Source organism: Mauremys reevesii, linkage group 4 (assembly GCF_016161935.1).
Source record: "Mauremys reevesii isolate NIE-2019 linkage group 4, ASM1616193v1, whole genome shotgun sequence".
In the NCBI taxonomy this organism is placed as follows: Eukaryota; Metazoa; Chordata; order Testudines; family Geoemydidae; genus Mauremys; species Mauremys reevesii.
In genome coordinates this window covers 103641491-103660372 of record NC_052626.1, presented here as the reverse complement: position 1 = coordinate 103660372, position 18882 = coordinate 103641491, and the positions used below count along the sequence as shown (strand labels likewise).

Below are 18882 nucleotides of genomic sequence, written 5' to 3'. Positions count from 1 at the left end.
ATACATCTCCCAAAGCCATACCTGAACTAAGCATCTAGGATTACAAATTGTAAGTAATAGGAAGGAAATGTGTTAATCTTTTATTTTAGCTTGTGAATTTTCCTTCTGCTAAGAGGGAGGTTTATTCCTGTTTTTTTTTGTAACTTTAAAGTTTTGCCTAGAGGGGGATCCTCTGTTCTAAATCTTATTACCCTGTAAAATTACCTTCCATTCTGATTTTACAGAGGTCCTTCTTTTCCTTTTTTCTTTAGAATAAAGTTCTGTTTTTAAGAATCTGATTGGGTTTTTAGTGTCCTAAAAAACCCAAGGGTCTGGTCTGTGCTCATCTTGGTTACCTATTTGGCTGATATATTATTCTCAAGCCTCCCCAGGAAAGGGGGTGAAGGGGCTTGGGAGGATATTTTGGGGAAACAAGAACTCCAAGTGGTCCTTTTCCTGAATCTTTGTCTAACTCACTTGGCGGTGGCAGCATACTGTCCAAGGACAAGGAAGAATTTATGCCTTGGGGAAGTTTTTAACACAAGCTTGTGAAATATAAGCTTGGGGGTCTTTCATTCAGGTCCCCACATCTGTATCCCAGAGTTCAGAGTGGAGAGGGAACACTGACAGGAGCACTCAGCTCCCCTCCCCCAACGCTCCAATTGCTCAGAAAACTAAGGTATAAAAATGGGTGGAGCACACCAACCTCCTAAGTTCCTTTCACTGCCTCCATAAAATCAGTTAAGTTACTAGGCTTCCAAGGAAGAAGAGAAAGTAAGCGGGGGAGTGTGAATGTGCAAAGTCCACCTCAAAGAACTCCAGTTACTGGTAAATCTCCATTCCTTCAAGTTGCCTCTGCACATTCCCACGCATAGAAGTTCAGCAAGAAGTACTCTCTCCTAGAAAGATGAGATGAGGAACAGTTAAACAGTAAAAGCAGCAAAGAGTCCCGTGGCACCTTATAGACTAACAGACGTATTGGAGCATGAGCTTTCATGGGTGAATACCCACTTCGTCGGATGCATGTAGTTACACAGTGATTCCAGTACTGCTTTGCCAAACTCCACATCAGACTTTGAGGCCAGGTCAAGGGCATAATGTTTTGTGAATGTATATGGAGAACTCAGAGTGGCTATCCTATATATTTCTATAACAGAATGTGTCCAAGACAACCCATAAATGTTGTCTTGGTCCAAGACCTAAGACCCTCTACCAAAGACATGTTGGTTTTCTTATCAGATTCTTCTATGAAGAGTCTGATCCATTTTAAAAGTTGCTGTGCATGGTAACCTAGCATTTGTATGTTACAAACAAGTTAGAATCTTTCCTGTGTTCTTTTGACCTTTTTAGAGATAACAGAAGGCAAAAGCTCTTCTCCTCTTGTGTGTGCAGTCTAGCTTAACCTAGATAAGAGAGAACTCGAAGCAAGAATACCAACAGATTAACTGATTGGTTCACATGGAAGTCAGTTATTGCTTTAGGCAAAAACTTAGATTGAGGGCATAAAAACAACTTTATCTTTGTGAAACACTGTGAAGGAAGGTCATGGCCCGTAGCTCTCACATACTACCCGATCCGGCGGGTAGTGATCAATCTATCGGGGATCAATGTATTGCATCTCGTCTAGACTCCCCGTTGACTCCGGAACTCCACCAGGGCAAGAGGCGGAAGCAGAGTCGATGGGAGAGTGGCGGCCGTCGATCCCGCGCCACGAGGACACGAAGTAAGTCAACCTAAGTTGATCTAAGATACGTTGACTTCAGCTACGCTATTCTTGTAGCTGAAATTGTGCATCTTAAATCGATTTTTCCCCACCCCCACCCCCCTAGTGTAGACCAGGCCTTAGCTGACGTTATGGCTATAATAAAAACTGTTTTGATGGATAGAGAACATACAGAATATTTCCCAATGGGCTTGAAAAGAGTCCCTATTAATTAGGCGAGTACCAGAGTACAATCTCAAATAGGAATCTGTTCTCTGATGGAAGGTCAAGTATTGATGTGATCCTTTAAAATCCTTTTAACCACAGAGTAGCTAAATAGTCTTTTGGTCTACTGGAACATGATGGGCAGAAATTGCTGCCAGATGTACTCCAACTGAAGAGAGAAAGAACCCTTGGGATTTTAGATATACTATATACTCAATTGTGGACAGAGTAATGTTGTCATCTGCACATGAGGAGAACCTTCTCCTTTTACGTGTATAACAGAAATATGTGGATTGTCTCCTGGAGTTCAGGAGTATTTTTGCACACCTTTTGAACAATCCAACTCTACTGAAGACAAGGTCTGAAGGGCCAGGCTGTGAGATGGAACAAATGTGAGTCTGGGTGCTGGATGAGACCTTTTTTGTGTGTGAGGAGTTCTAAGTGATCAGGATGGTCACATAAGTTCCCTGTGACATTTAAAGTAGATCTGAGGATCATTGTTTCTAGGTTCATCTGTAGGCTATTAATATTACTTATGGCTTGGGCCTGTTGAATCTTCTTTAGAACTCTGGAATTTAGATGAACTGGTGGGGGGAAGTATAAAGTATTTTTTTAACCTATTCAAGAAGAAATGTGTTTGATATAGATGTACTGTCCATCCCTGCTCTTAAGAAATACCTTTAGCATTTGGTGATGTGCTTCATGGCAAACAGGTCTAGCTTTGGATGACCTTATGGGAAGAAAATCCCATCTACTAATGCATTTCAGAGACTACTCGTGTTGGTCGTACTGATTTCTGCTCAGTGGGTCTTTTTTCTCTAGGTGAATAGCTATGGGATAGATTTTGTGAGGTTTGCACCTCTTGAAATGTTTCATGGTTTTCTTGTAGAATTGGCTTGAGTGGATATCCTCTGTTTGTTCAAATAAAACATTGCTATCAGCACCTGCTCTACTCAATATTTTAGACGAAGAAAAACCTCAATGGCCCATCTCACTACTCTCAGTTCCAAATAATTTACATGAAGCTTCTGTTCCCGGAAGTTTCAATGGCTATAAATCCTGAGCCCCTGACATCGTGCTCCCCAGCCAACGCTGGAAGTGTCTGAGGTTACCATAGCAGATAGAGCTGGATGGTTTGAATGACATTTTCTTCTTGTTGCCCACCAGTAAAAGGAATGAGCACCATTTTAGGCAGTAGAATCTCATGTATATGCTGTCCACATTGGGTTTGTAATGGCTTGCCAACCAATGCTGTAATGGTCTCATTCTTAACATTGTAAATCAGGGTTACATAGGTTGTTGATGGGGGTGTGTCCCATCAGACTGAGGAAGAATAGAACTTGCTGAGACAAGTATTCTCTTCTACTAGGAAAACCTTTCCTTAATTCCTTGATTTCAGAACTACCTAAATAAGTTTTATATTTTGGGGGAGGTGGAGTGAAACTTCTCAGTTGCTCAGTCCCCAGCTTTGGAATAGCCTACATGTTACTTCCTTGGCCTCTGAGAGAGTTGCCTTTAACAATGCTCTTTTCAGGTTATTGTCTAAGTACAGGTAGACATGGATGCCCTGCTTCTTCAGAGAGGCATTTTGCATACTCAAGGTGCCATGGAAAAGCCTAATGGGAGAACTTTGTATTGGTAGTGATCTTGTCCAATCATTAACTGCAAATGAACATGTGATGCCAATAAGTATCCCTTAGCTCAAGTGCCCCAAACCAGTCATGAAAGGAAAGGTAAGGCACAACAGATGGTAGTGTGGTGCTCATGCAGAATTTGAATTTTCTGCTGAATGAGATGAACTTCCTGAGATTCAGAACTGGACAAAACCCTCTATTTTGGGGGTGGGTGAGAAATGAGCAAATATCTAGAAACATTTTCCCTGAAATTCCACAGCAGCTTTTTCCTTTTCCCTCCCAGCTGGAGGAGTGATTGAACTTCAACTCTTAACAGATTCTCATGAGAAAAGTCCCTGAAAAGGGAAGGAGGCAGGTGAGTTGAGTAGAGAGAGTGAAGAAAATTAAATGGTACATAGTCTAAAGAAATTATCTCTAAGAACCACAGATAGATGGATCAGAATAACATCTGATCTCCAATATTTGCTAAGTCATCTCCTATCTTAAGAGAAGGGTATACAGTAGGTACAATTGGATGTGGACTCCTGAACATCCCAACAAATCTGTGGCTTCAAGTGGTTGGTGTGTGGACTACGGCCTAAAAGCCTTTCTCTTCTGTTGGTTTGTGGCTGTTATTGAAATTGCCTATTCTGTGAAGGGTAAGTGGGCAGGTGCAACAGGTTTGTAAAAATTTTGGTGGTGCCCAGAACACCCAGAGCTCTTCCCCACACCTGACTAAGGCTCTAAGAGGGAGTTTGGGTGGGGGAGAGGAGGTCTGGGGTGCAGGACCTGCACTGGGGCAGGGGATTGGAGTGCAGGAGGGGTGCAGTCTCTGGGAGGGAGTTTGGGTGCAGTAGGGGTGAGAGGTTGGTGTCTAGGAGGGAGTCTGAGTGGGGGAGGGAGTCTGGGGTGCAGACTCTGGGATGGAGTTTGGGTTCTGGGTGCAGGCTCCAGGCTGGGAGTGCAGGATGGGGAGGGTGCAGGCTCTGGGCTGGGGAAGGAGGAGGGGGGGTGCAGGCTTGTGGAGGAAGTTTAGGGGTGGGAGGGTGTGTGTGAGAAGGGGTGCAGGCTCTGGGAGGAAGTTTGGGGGCAGGAGGGGGTATGTGGGAAAGGAGTGGGGGGGTGCGGGCTCTGGGATAGGGTGTGTGGGGAGGTGTGGTGCTTACCTAGGGCTCCTAGGCAGGATGGGCTGGGGGCCCCCGCATGCTGCTACCCCCTGGCACTGCCCCGCATGCTGCTACCCCCAGGCACTGTCCCCACAGCTTCCTATTGGCCCCAGGGGCACTTGGGGAGAGAGCAGTATGTGTAGACACAGACCTGACTCACTCTGCCCAGGGGCCACAGGGAGGGGCCGGCAGCCATGTGGAGCGAGCAGGCAGAAGCTGCTCAGCTCCGCTGCACAGCTGGTGGTGGGCAGGGGCCCCAGGGCCATTTAAGTCACCTGCTGGACGCATGAGGGGGAGCGCCCGGGGGTGGAAGGCGGGGCCAGGGGAGAGACCCAGCCTCAAACAGTGCTGGAACTAGACCCCGGGCCAGGAATATTCCTGGTGCCCAGGCACCATGGGCCAATAGAACTCGCCGCCTGTGTAAGTGGGTTGAGTATTGTTGTCTCAAACCTGAAGGATGAAACACTGTAGCTCCTTCGGGGAAACTGTGACATCTACAAAGACCCGGCTGTTGATCTAATGTCCTTGAGTTTCTCCTTAAACAGATTTCCTGGGTTAGGAACCTATCCTTGCAACAAAGCCCATTGCCAACTCTGTCCACATATCTATTCAAGGGACATCACCATAGGACCTAATCACATCAGCCACACCATCGGAGGTTCATTCACCTGCACATCTACCAATATGATATATGCCATCATGTGCCAGCAATGCCCCTCAGCCAATTACAGAACTAAAAGTCACAATTCTCCAACAAAAAAACTCCAAAAACAGACTCCAATGAGAAACTGCAGAATTGGAATTAATTTGCAAACTGGACACCATTAAATTAGGCTTGAATAAAGACTGGGAGTGGATGGGTCATTACACAAAGTAAAAACTATTTCCCCATGCTAATTTCCCCCCTACTGTTACTGACACCTTCTTGTCAACTGTTGGAAATGGGCCCTCCTGATTATCACTACAAAAGTTTTTTTTTCTCCTGCTCATAGTAGCCCACCTTAGTCTCATTATAGTTGGTATGACAACACCCATTTTTCATGTTCTCTATGTACATATATCTTCCTACTGTATTTTTCCACTGCATGCATCTGATGAAGTGGGTTTTAGCCCACAAAAGCTTATGCCCAAATAGATTTGTTAGTCTCTAAGGTGCCACAAGTACTCCTCGTTCTTTAGACAAGTTAGATGTTTTCATCATAAACACACTAGGGAAATCAAATCTAGATGGAGCTACTATAAGGTGGGTGTGTAACTCATTTGAAAACCGTTCCCAGAGAGTAGTTATCAGTGGTTCACAGTCATGCTGGAAGGGCATATCGAGTGGGGCTCCGCAGGGGTCAGTTCTGGGTCTAGTTCTATTCAATATCTTCATCAATGATTTAGATAACGGCATAGAAAGTATACTTATAAAGTTTGAGGATGATACCAAGCTGGGAGGGGTTGCAAGTGCTTTCGAGGATAGGATTAAAATTCAAAATGATCTGGATAAACTGGAGAAATGGTCTGAAGTAAATAAGATGAAATTCAGTAAGGACAAATGCAAAGTACTCCATTTAGGAAGGAAAAAAGACTGTTACTCACCGTTGTAACTGTTGTTCTTCGAGATGTGTTGCTCCTATCCATTCCAGTTAGGCGTGTGCACCGTGCGTGCACGGCTCTTCGGAAGATTTTTACCCTAGCAACACCGGCGGGCCGGCTGGGCGCCCCCTGGAGTGGCGCCGCTATAGCGCTAGATATATACCCCGGCCGGCCCGGCCGCTCCTCAGTTCCTTCTTGCCGGCTACTCCGACAGTGGGGAAGGAGGGCGGGTCTGGAATGGATAGGAGCAACACATCTCGAAGAACAACAGTTACAACGGTGAGTAACCACCTTTTCTTCTTCGAGTGATTGCTCCTATGCATTCCAGTTAGGTGATTCCCAAGCCTTACCTAGGCGGTGGAGTCGGAGCGAGACGTGGCAGAGTGTAAGACTGCTGAGTCGAAGGCTGCATCATCTCTGGATTGCTGCACCAACGCGTAGTGGGAAGCGAAGGTGTGGACAGAAGACCAGGTGGCCGCTCTACAGATGTCCTGGATGGGGACATGGGCCAGGAAGGCAGCAGACGAGGCTTGTGCTCTCGTAGAGTGAGCGATGAGGCGGTTAGCTGGCACACGAGCAAGCTCGTAGCATTTCTGGATACATGCAGTTACCCAGGCGGAAATCCTCTGAGAGGAGACCGGCTTGCCTTTCATACGCTTCGCAACCGCTACGAATAGTTGGGGCGAACGCCGGAAGGATTTTGTTCGCTCTATGTAGAAAGCGAGGGCCCTGCGGACGTCCAGGGTGTGAAGCTGTTGTTCCCGACTCGAGGCGTGAGGCTTCGGGAAAAAAAACCGGAAGAAAAATGTCCTGGTTCAAATGGAAGGCTGATACCACCTTAGGGAGGAAGGCCAGGTGTGGCCGAAGCTGAACCTTGTCTGCATGAAAGATGGTATACGGTGGATGTGCATGAAGCTCGGAAACTCGCCTCGCTGAGGTTATGGCAACGAGGAAAGCCGTTTTCCACGACAGATGGAGCAGGGAACACATGGCCAAGGGCTCGAAGGGGGCTCCCATGAGCCTGGCCAAAACTAGATTCAGATCCCAGGACGGGGTAGGACGTTGTACTGGCAGGAACAAGCGATCTAGTCCTTTTAGGAAGCGGGAAACCGTCGGATCGGAGAAGATAGACTGGTGACCGACGGGCGGTCGAAAGGCGGATATGGCCGCTAGGTGCACTTTCAACTATGAGACCACGAGACCCTGCTCCTTAAGCGACCAGAGGTAGTCCAGGATCATTGGAATAGGGACGACGAACGGATTAAGGTCTCTCCGATCCCACCAGAGTGCGAAACGCTTCCATTTCGCGAGGTAAGTCAAGCGAGTGGAAGGTTTTCCTGCTCTCTAGCAGGACTCGCTGGACCGCCGCCGAACAGTCACGTTCCGCGTGGGTCAACCACTCAGGTACCAGGCTGTAAGATGGAGGGACTGCAGGTCTGGGTGGCGGAGCCTGCTGAAGTCCTACGTTATCAGATCCGGCCACAACGGGAGGGGAATGGGATCCTGTACTGAGAGCTCGAGCAGCAGAGTGTACCAGTGCTGTCTCGGCCAGGCCGGAGCGACGAGTATGAGGTGGGCCCTGTCCCTCCGAAGCTTGAGCAGCACCCGATGTACGAGTGGGAACGGAGGGAAGGCATATAGGAGGTGAACCGTCCAGGAGCAGAGGAATGCATCCGACAGGGAGCCTTGGGAGCGACACTGGTAAGAACAGAACCGGTGGCACTTCCTGTTTTCTTTGGAGGCAAACAGGTCTATTTGGGGAAACCCCCACCTTCGGAAAATTGTGTGTACCACATCTGGACGAAGGGACCACTCGTGAGAAAGGAACAACCTGCTGAGACGGTCGGCCAGCGTGTTCTGCACCCCTGGAAGATAGGACGCTACCAGGTGAATCGAGTGGGTTATGCAGAAGTCCCACAGGAGCATCGCTTCCGTGCAAAGCAGGGAGGATCGGGCCCCGCCCTGCTTGTTGACATAAAACATCGCCGTCGTGTTGTCCGTAAACACCGCCACACAGCGCCCTTGGAGATGGGAGCGGAAGGCTTGACACGCAAGGCGAATCGCCCGCAGTTCCCTGACATTGATATGCAGGGAGAGCTCTCGGGGCAACCAGAGACCTTGGGTGTGTAGGTCGGCCAGGTGCACCCCCCACCCCAGCTCCGAAGCATCCGTGGTCAGGGTGACGGATGGGTGAGGAGGGCGGAATGGGACTCCGGCACACACGACTTCTGGGTCCAGCCACCAGCTGAGTGAAGCAAGGGTCGGCTTCGTGGGCATGACCACCATATCTATGGAGTCGCGGTGTGGCCGGTACACCGACGCAAGCCAAGTTTGAAACGGGCGAAGGTGCAACCTCGCGTATGAAGTGACGAACGTGCATGATGCCATGTGGCCCAGGAGGCGGAGGCAGGATCGCACCGTTGTTGTGGGAAAGGATTGCAGGTCCAGAACTAAAGAGACCAGAGACTGATGCCGAGGTTGAGGGAGGCGGGCCCTGGCCAAATTGGAATCCAGGACCGCTCCAATGAACTCCACCCTCTGCGATGGAGTCAACGTGGACTTCTCGGCATTTATCATAAGTCCTAGGCGCTGAAACAGGGCTAGGATCGTGGTCATGTGACTTGCTACCAGTTGGCGGGATGGTCCACGGATCAGCCAATCGTCGAGATACGGGTTAACGTGTATACGACGACAGCGGAGGGCTGCGGCAACCACTGCCATGCACTTGGTGAAGACCCTCGGCACGGTGGAGAGGCCGAAGGGAAGCACCGTAAACTGGTAGTGCGTGCTGTTGATGACAAAACGCAGGTAGCATCAATGAGGAGGGTAAATCACGACATGGAAATACGGTTACTAGGGTGCTTGGAGCTGAGGCCCCGATGCGAGTGGCCCTGCCCTTCATTTGCACCATCCAGAAGAATGCCACTACAATCTGGCAGTCGCCTGCATCCATCCCTCCCACTGCTCGAGGCGTGGAGCGAAAGTACTCCGTTCCCCCGACCGGGTACGAGTACCTGTATACGCACCCGACCCCAGACTTCCTCGTCGTGCAGTCTGTGAATGACCGGGAGAGAAATGGGCAACCCGCGCCGGCGCCAAAGTCCAAGGATGCGCGGCGGATGGACCTGTTGGGCCGGAAGGTCTATTCTGCGGGCGGCCTTCAGCTATGGATAGCCAATCAGCTGGCTCTCCTTGGCCGCTACACCTACGACAACTTCGTGGCCCTCTCTAAGTTTATGGAGTTGATTCCAACATCCTCCAGGCAGGAATTCTCAGCCCTGCTTGAGGAGGGCAAGAAAGCCTCCAGGTCCTCCCTCCAGGCCTCACTGGACTCGGCAGATTCCGGAGCCAGAACTTTGGCATCAGGAGTGACCATGAGGAGGATCTCCTGGCTGCAGTCTTCCACCTTGCCGCCAGAAGTCCAGTACACCTTACAGGACCTGCCCTTCGATACCAAGGGCCTATTCTCGGAGAAAACAGACTCCAGAATCCAGACCCTTAAAGATGGCCGTGTTGCCATCCGCACCCTGGGCATGCACACGCCAGCTACCCAGCGGAGGTCCTTCAGGCAGCAGCCATATCGGCCATTCAATCAGGCCAGGCCACGGCCTGATAATGGGCATAGAGGCAGGCTGAACCGGCGTAGGCCATCCGGCAACCGCCGCACCCAGTCCCAGGCGCCCCCCAAGGCCCCTCAAGGGCCAAAGCAGGGATTTTGATGGGACGCCCGAGGACGGCCCATCAGTCTCTTTACCGGATCCTTCCCCATTATTTTTCAACCGGCTTTCCCATTTCCTCCCAGCGTGGTCCCAGATCACAACAGACAACTGGGTGCTACGCACGGTAGAGTCCGGTTACCGTCTTCAGTTTGTTTCGCCCCCTCCCTCCCACCCACCCACCCCATCCCTCTTCAGGGACCCCTCTCACGAGCAAGTCCTCTCCCAAGAGGTCGAGACTCTGCTGAGTTTGGGTGCCATAGAGGAGGTGCAGAGCGAAATGCGAGGCAGGGGATTTTATTCCCGATATTTCCTAATCCCCAAAGCGAAAGGAGGTCTAAGACCTATACTAGACCTCCGGGAGCTCAACAGATACCTGCTCAAGCTCAAGTTTCACATGGTAACCCTGGGGACTATCATTCCCTCCCTGGAACCGGGAGACTGGTTTGCCGCCCTCGACAAAGCACCCTAGTAACCCTAGTAACCGGATCCTCCAAGCACCCTAGTAACCGGATCCTCGTCTTCCGTGGCCTCTGCGACCGGGAGGTCAATGGCTTGTGCCACCCGATGAAGGAGGTCCTGGTGGGCACGCAAGTCCATCATCGGATCCCCCTCCGATTAAGACCCCGCCACCACCTCATCCGGCGAGGAAGAGGAGGACAGGCCCTGGCCCATGGCTTGTAGCTGAGGCTCGTCCATGGGGTGCGAAGCCTCCGCCTCTACGGGATGCTCCGCCGGTACAGGCGGCGGTGGAGCCTCAGCCAGAGGTGATGGAGGGGGCCTGCTGACAGTGGCGTCCGGCACCCTGTGGTCGGAGGCCCTGGGTCGCTGCAGGGAGGGGACGCCTTGAGCCTTGTGATAGGCCCAGGGGGTCCAGAAGCCCCATTGCTGTGGACCGTTGTCCTGCCCTTGGGGGTCTGCCCGGTGCTCTCCACCGCTGCCCTCGTGCGAGGTGACCGATGGTTGGCGGGAAGGCCACGGGGGGGCAGAGGCGCTCAGGGACTGCGCCGTCGATGCCGCTAGTCTGTCCGTGGACGGTGCCGGGGACCGGTGCCGGTCATTGCAGTGCCGGGAGCGAGAGCGGGACCATCAACCGCGTGAGTATCAGGAGGTTGACCGCGATCTCGACCGTCATCGACGGGAACGGCTCCGTGAACGGTGACGGGAGCGGTGTCGGGATCCGGACCTTCTTCGGTGCCGACAGTCCGGAGACCGGGACCGGGATCGTCTCCGGGAGTGCGACCGGTACCGTGATGAGGAGCGGTACCGGGACTGCGACCGGCACCGAGAAGGAGAGCGGTACCAGGATGGTGACCGGTGCCGGGACCTGGATCGGCGTGCAGGTGACCGTCTCCGGGATCGGGAGCGGGACCTGGATCGCCTTCTATCCCGTCTGTCAGGGGAAGGAGGCCTCATCATGGCCGGTTTACCCACTGACTGTACAGCCCGCACCGGCGGTGCCGGGGGCCGGAGGCTTGGTGCCTCTGTGAGCTCTATGAGCTCCCTTGCCATCGAGAAAGTCTCGGGCGTGGACGGGAGAGGCAGCTCGACCACGGTTCGCACCGGGGAGCACGGAGGTACTGGACTCAACGGCCCTGACGGTGCCGGAGTCGACGGTACCGCGCATGGTCTATGCGCTGTCGAGGTTGGTGCCGAGGGGGCCGACACTGGCTGCTGGACAAGCGGTCCCGATGCCGATGTCTTCATAGACTTTTGCTGCGGCTTTCGTTTCCCCAATGGTGAGAGGGAACGGTGCCGGGGCTTCGGTGCCGGCTGCTTTTCATTAAGAGTCTCGGTACCGGACCGGTCGGGGACCTCTGGAGCGCTCCGTGCCGAGGACGACAGCGGAACTGAAGGTGTCGGCACCGCAGGGGTAAGCGCCGACTCCATTAGGAGCTGCCTCAATCTAATGTCCCGCTCCTTTTTCGTTCTAGGCTTGAACGATCTGCAAATTGGGCACTTATCTGGTCGATGGGCCTCACCAAGACAACGCAGGCAGGAGTCGTGAGGGTCCCCAATCGGCATATGCCGCTGGCAAGCTGCACAGGGCTTGAACCCCGGTGTCTTGGGCATAAGCCCGCACCGGACGGGAAAAGAGGGCTAAGCCCCCCTAATTCCCCTTAATCTACCTAATAACTAACTTAACTAACTATATACACTAAATACAAAATGAGAAACAGAGGTGAGCTAGGGATGTGGAGGTCAAAGGAGCACTCCACTGTTCCAACGGCCGTCACGGGCGGGAAGAAGGAACTGAGGAGCGGACGGGCCGGACGGGGTATATATCTAGCGCTATAGCGGCGCCACTCCAGGGGGCGCCCAGCCAGCCCGCCGGGGTTGCTAGGGTAAAAATCTTCCGAAGAGCCGTGCACGCACGGCGCGCACACCTAACTGGAATGCATAGGAGCAATCACTCGAAGAAGAACAATCACTTGCACACATACAAAATGGGAAATGACTGCCTAGGAAGGAGTACTGTGGCAAGGGATCTGGGGGGTCATACTGGACCACAAGCTAAATATGAGTCAACAGTGTAACATTGTTGCAAAAAAAGTGAACATAATTCTGGGATGTAATAGCAGAAGTGTTGTAAGCAAGACATGAGAAGTAATCCCTCTGCTCTACTCTGTGCTGATTAGGCCTCAGCTGGAGTATTGTGTCCAGTTCTGGGCACCACATTTCAGGAAAGATGTGGACAAATTGGAGCAAGTCCAGAGAAGAGCAACAAAAATGATTAAAGGTTTAGAGAACATGACCTATGAGGAAAGATTGAAAAAAATGGGTTTGTTTAGTCTGGAAAAGAGAAATCTGAGAGGGGACATAACAGTTTTCAAGTACATAAAAGGTTGTTACAAGGAGGAGGGAGAAAAATTGTTCTCCTTAACCTCTGATAGGACAAGAAGCAATGGGCTAAAACTGCAGCAAGGGAGGTTTAGGTTAGACATTAAGAAAAACTTCCTGTCAGGGTGGTTAAGCACTGGAATAAATTGCCTAGGGGGCTTGTGGAATCTCCATCATTAGAGATTTTTAAGAGCAGGTTAGACAAACACCTGTCAGGGATGGTCTAGATAATACTTAGTCCTGCCACAAGTGCAGGGGACTGAACTAGATGACCTCTCGAGGTTCCTTCCAGGCCTACGATTCTATGTGTTTTTTGGGTCCTGATCAGATCTGCTAATGCAGACCTCTGCACCCCTATGTAGACTGTTTTCAGTTCATGGGGCTCCATGTGCGTGTCGGGCTCTTCCTGTGCAGACCTGATTGAAGTAGAAGGGTCTAATACTTTGCATTCTCTCTCGCTAGAGGTTTGAGTTATGGAAACATTGTCTCAATTTTAAAAAAATTAACATTTTTCACTAGTTACGTTCTTCTTTATTCTTTTAAATGTGCTGTTATATTTTATATACAGATTTTTTTATTCTCGTGAAAAATCATTTTATAAAATCTATCAGATTAAAAGTTAATTCAGTTACCTATTTTTGTATATTATTTTTCTGATATTTGCTTCTACTCTAAAATAAATATTGTATCACTTACAGAAAAAAAAGTTTACTAACACTGGGAATCATGTAAAACCTTGGAACATATATCCCCCGATAAGTATTTCTTTCTGGATATCAAAAAGAAATACCGATTAAATTCCTACAAAACTGAACTTTTTGGCCCATCTTTTTTACCATGAAATACCTCCTGTTGATTAATTCCATCAGTGGAACGTTCTGTTGTAAGCAATCTACATCCTGTAGAATAGGGAACTCGCATAAAGAGATTTTTGATTAATGCAATATAGTGGAAACTCAAATTTATTAATTAAATATAAATACATATGCTTAAGAATAAAGTAGGTGGTATGCTATTCTCCAACATCTAGCACTTCACATGTTTGAAAAAGACCAACTTTTATGTACAGTAGATGATTAGAAGAATCTCTTTTATAGAATAATATAAGAAAGAACACCAATGCAGACAGCAGACAAATGATTTTAAACAGATGTGAAATTCCCTCTATGTAGAAAATTATAGGCACTGGTGATGATATTAGATGCATATGACTAATCACAGTTAATGCTTGCTGTTGTCAATTAGCCTTATTAGCACAAGCAATTTGAGCACAGGATGACATTATTTTAATTACTGTAAGCAGCTTGTTCATTTATTGAGTAGGATGTTCCAAGCTCTTCTCCTGCAGGGGGTGGGGGGGGAACTGCATCACTCCTCCCAGGGCACCATTTTTCCTAAGGCTAGCCCTGCTCATGGCAGCCCATTTGAACAATTCCTTTTGTAATCCTTCTGTCACATGGAGCCAGCAGCAAATCAAGGCTGGCATAGGTGCCTACTCTGTGGGTGCTGCACGGCTGCAGAACCCATGGGGAAAAATTAGCACCCACCAGCAGCCAAGCTGCCCTGCCCCCACCCCCATCTCCTCCCCCCGAGTGCACTATGTTCCCACTCCTTCCCCTCCCAGCACTTCCCAACCACCGCCTAACAGCTGTTTGGCGGTACTTAGGACTTTCTGGGAGAGAGGGGGAATGTGGCATTGCTTCTCTCTGATCGGTACTGAATGCTAAACTCATAGCTAGCCACCCATCTCTGCCCTATGGCATCCAGCTTAGCACTTGTTAACACGTAAGTCAGTGGATTGTTGTCTGTCCATATTTGAAATCTAGCACAATACAAGTAATCACAAAACTTCTCAGTGATGGCCCATTTCAAGGCCAAGAACTCCAGCTTGTGGATGGGGTAGCGAGTTTCACTATCTGACAGCCCTCGGCTGGCAAGGGTCACAGCTTTATGTTTGTCTTCAACTTCCTGGTATAGGACCACTCCTAAACCCTCTAAACTGGCATCTGTATGTAGGATAAATTGCTTGCTTGGGTCAGCAAAGACTAGGACGGGAGCATGAGTTAGGCAGTTAATGATTTCTCATAAAGCCCTTTCACATCTCTCGTCTCATCGTGGTCCAAAAGGCTCTAAGGGGCCATAGTGTTTCTGCTCAGGTGGCCTTGGGGACCTCCCCTTACTCTTGGTCTTAGATTTTTTCTTGCTGGATGGGCATCCCCTGGTAAGATCCTTCAGAGGCTTTGTGATGGTAGCATAATACTTCACAAACTTGCAATAGTAACCACTAACTCTGAGAAAGGTCTTAAGCTCTCTGTAATTACTTGGGTGTGGCCATGTAGTGAGTGCTTCTATTTTATCCAGATCAGTACTTGCACCCTCTTGAGACACGATGTGACCCATGTACTTCACTGATGGTCTGCAGAATTGGCATTTATCAATGGAAAGCTTCAGTCCATAGGCCTCCAACCTGTTAAGCACTTTAAGAAGTCTTTCTTCATGCTCCTCCAAATGTTCTTCCAAATACAATCAGGTCATCCAAATAAACTAAGACTTGCAGTAAGTTCATGTCTCCCACAGCTTTCTCCATAAGACGTTGAAATGTGGCAGGTGCCCCAGAAATCCCTTGAGGGCAGATGAAGGCTGGCTTCTCCTTATCTTCTGCTCCCAGGGGGATTTTGTAGTATCCACTTTGAAGATCCAATACTGTGAACCACTTGCTTCCCAGCAAACAGTTTAAGGCATCTTGTACTCGAGTCATGGCATACTGGTCAACCACAGTATAGCTGTTTAGAGTGCAGTAGTTGATACACATCTGGATTGTCCCATTCCTTTTACAGACCACCACAATGGGTGAAGCATATGGGCTGTGGGACTTTGTAATGATGCCATTTGCAATCAGCTCCTGAAGATGACACACGTCATCCATCTCTGAGAGAGCAATCTTCCTAGATCTCTCTGTGAAGAGTCTGATGTTATGTTCTACTCCTTTTGCACATCCCACTCATGCAGTGAGAAGACCTTGACCAAATGGGCGGGTAGGTGTGACACCCTGACAGCCCAATATTCACCACTGTCATGTAGCTAGTATGTTTTGTATAAAGTATATCCTATGAGGCATCATTTTAAAATTCTCCATCTGCTAGACATTAATATCTCGTTGGATTGTATTTGTTATCATCGTATGTAAAGTTATGAAGTTTGGTTATGTATGTGTTACTGAAATATGTGCGGTTGAAAGCACTCACAAACAGCCTTTCAGGTACAACAGTAAAAAGGACAAACAATGTTAATGGCTTATTGAGGAATGCACACAATCACAAGGATAACCCCAGGAACTGTGTACAATAGAAACCTCTCAGAGATAGCACTATACAATGGGAACTGTTTGACCCAGGTCACAGCAAAACAGCTTTCCAGCAAGTAGGAAGAAGATATAAAAGGGGGACAATGATATCATGATGGTACTTCACTCTCCCTGCAACAACACACTGGGAAGTGATGGTCCCAGGCTAGAAGGATCTTTAGCTGGTGTATGAAAACCTGGGAAAGCCAAGGCAACTTGTGCCTTAAGAGTCTGCCAGCCTGTTTATCATTCAGGATGAGAATTTGCTAATTTATATCCTACCTATCTAGTGTGTTAAGATCATTTTGTGGTTTTTGTTTATTACTAAGGTAATCAGCTTTGATCTATTTGCTACCACTTATAGTCACTTAAAATCTATTCTTTGTAGTTAATAAACTTGTTTTGTTTTCTATAAACCCAGTTTGTGCAATTTATAACTGGGGGTGGAGGGGCAAAAAGCTGTGCATATCTTCCTCCACATTGTGCGAGGGAGCGAATTTCATGAGCTTACACTGTACAGTTTTCTGTGCAGTGCAAGACAATACAATTTTGGGATTGCACCCCAGAGGGAGTGTGCACTTGAGTGCTGAGCAATCCCCAAGCTGACCCTTCCCATGCAGAGTTGATCTCAGCGTTTGTGGCTTTCTGCAGCTGGGTGTGTTCCTACCTGTGTGTCTGCTAGAAGAGACCTGAGGGCCTGGCACAGCAAGACAGGGTGAGGGAGCCCAGGCTGGTGGAACAGGTGGGCTCAGTAGGACTCCAGTACATCAGGTGGCACCCTGGAGGGGGGGTAACCCATCACAGTAGGTGCTGATGTAAAGGGGGGGTTGTTCAGGCCCTCAACCAAGCATTCAAAACTGTGGTTTGTTTCCTGCGGGTTGAGATGCCACTTGTGATTTTGCCTGTTGGTGTTGAGGTGTCTGCCAACCTCAGATGAGGGCAGGTGTATTGAGTATCTTTGTCTCGGTGGTGGGGTTGGTATTGTTTCCTCTTGGGGGTGGTGTATAGACGCTAAGCGTGCGAAAAGTCACATGAGAGTCCTTCATGGTATGAAGAATTTCATCAGTTTTTGAGGAGAATAGTTTGTTCTCGTTGAAAGGTAGGTCCTCTACATTTACTTGGAGTTCTTTTGGTATACCGGATGACAGAAGCCATGAGGCTCTGCACATCATGATAGCCATGAAGATATAGGAGGGAATTGGAGTACTCCTGTAGGTGGTGAGGAGGTTCGATTGTAACAGGTTTTGTATGCTGCCCATGGGTCCCAAGGTGGCCACTGCATGGGGAATGCCATGGGAGGATCCATCCATGGTGGGCCGTATGATGGGTAGTGAGGTTGTGCCTGATGGTCTTTAGGTTGCTGTGTCCCCCCCAGCAGATTTATGTTGAGGTGTAGGGGAGCATTGTGGTGAAAAGACTCCATCCTTTTGGTCCTCATTGTCACTATCACTCAACATCGACGGTGCCATAGGTGACTCAGTTATGAGAGGACTGGTGGTCCTTCTGTGTCAAGGAGAGGTGATTGGGGCACTCATGCAACAATTATGTCTTTCTGAGTTAAAAATTGTTGTGGTGCCAGTGGATGCGGTGCCAATGTTTTATCTATGGCAGTCAGGTGTTTAGGTGTCTTCTGTTTTGCCTTTGTCGGGGTGGGTGGGCCCATTGCAGTGCCAGGCAAGGTAGTGGCGCTGAGCAAGACATGGTCATAGTTGGCTCTGGCTGAGGTTGCATGGTTGGTGCCAACTCCAATGTGGTTGTTGATACGGTCGGTGCAGAGGAGGAGATGTGGCATGGTTCATGTCTCGACTCCTTGCTCTTATGTATGGTGTGGCTGGTGCTGGAGGTGCTGGGGAAGTCATACGCACTGACTGTCGGGGTCATTAGCACCGATGGTAATGACATCGCAGGAGACAGTTTCTTTCTGTGCGGTTCCCTCTGCGGAGAGGTCGAGGCTCACTTCCTCTTTTCTTCAGCTGATGGGGCTGTGCTCTTGGTCGGTTCAGACCGAGTAGGTGGGCACTTGGGCGAAGGCTTCACGGTGTCCTTTTCTGATCCTGGTTGGAGCAATTTTTCCATAAGGATCATTCTGAGGCGGAAATCCTGGTCACGCCAGGCTCTTGCCTTCAAGTTGTTGCAATGGGTGCATTTGAATGGTATGTGCGTCTCACTGAGGCATCTCACACAGAGAAAGTGCCCGTAAGACTGAGGCATGGCCTCCCTGCAGGAGCCACATCTTTTAAAGCCTGGCATGATCAAACTAGTGTCTGAAGTGTACTGAGAACTTTTGCAGTCCATGCTTTGAAGGAAGCTGGGAAACAGGGAAGGAAGAAAAGTTAATTTTTTTTAAACACCACAAACTAATTAACTATTTAGCTAAGGAAAAAAATCTATTTAAAAGGTCTCGAAAACATGACCTATGAGGGAAGATTGAAAAAATTGGGTTTGTTTAGTCGGGAAAAGAGAAGACTGAGAGGGAACATAACAGTTTTCAAGTACGTAAAAGGTTGTTACAAGGAGGAGGGAGAAAAATCGTTTTTCTTAACCTCTGAGGACAGGACAAGAAGCAATGGGCTTAAATTGCAGCAAGGGAGGTTTAGATTGGACATTAAGAAAAACTTCCTAATTGTCAGGGTGGTTAAGCACTGGAATAAATTGCCTAGAGAGGTTGTGGAATCTCCATCATTGGAGATTTTTAAGAGCAGGTTAGACAAACACC

At 49.1% G+C, this 18882-nt stretch overlaps 1 protein-coding gene across 10 annotated transcripts in view; it reads right to left on the bottom strand.

The window, feature by feature from the left end:
* LOC120404838 (sodium/hydrogen exchanger 10-like) overlaps positions 1–18882 on the bottom strand; it is a 304962-nt gene that overhangs the window by 25753 nt on the left and 260327 nt on the right. The gene's annotated exons all lie outside the window — the stretch shown is intronic.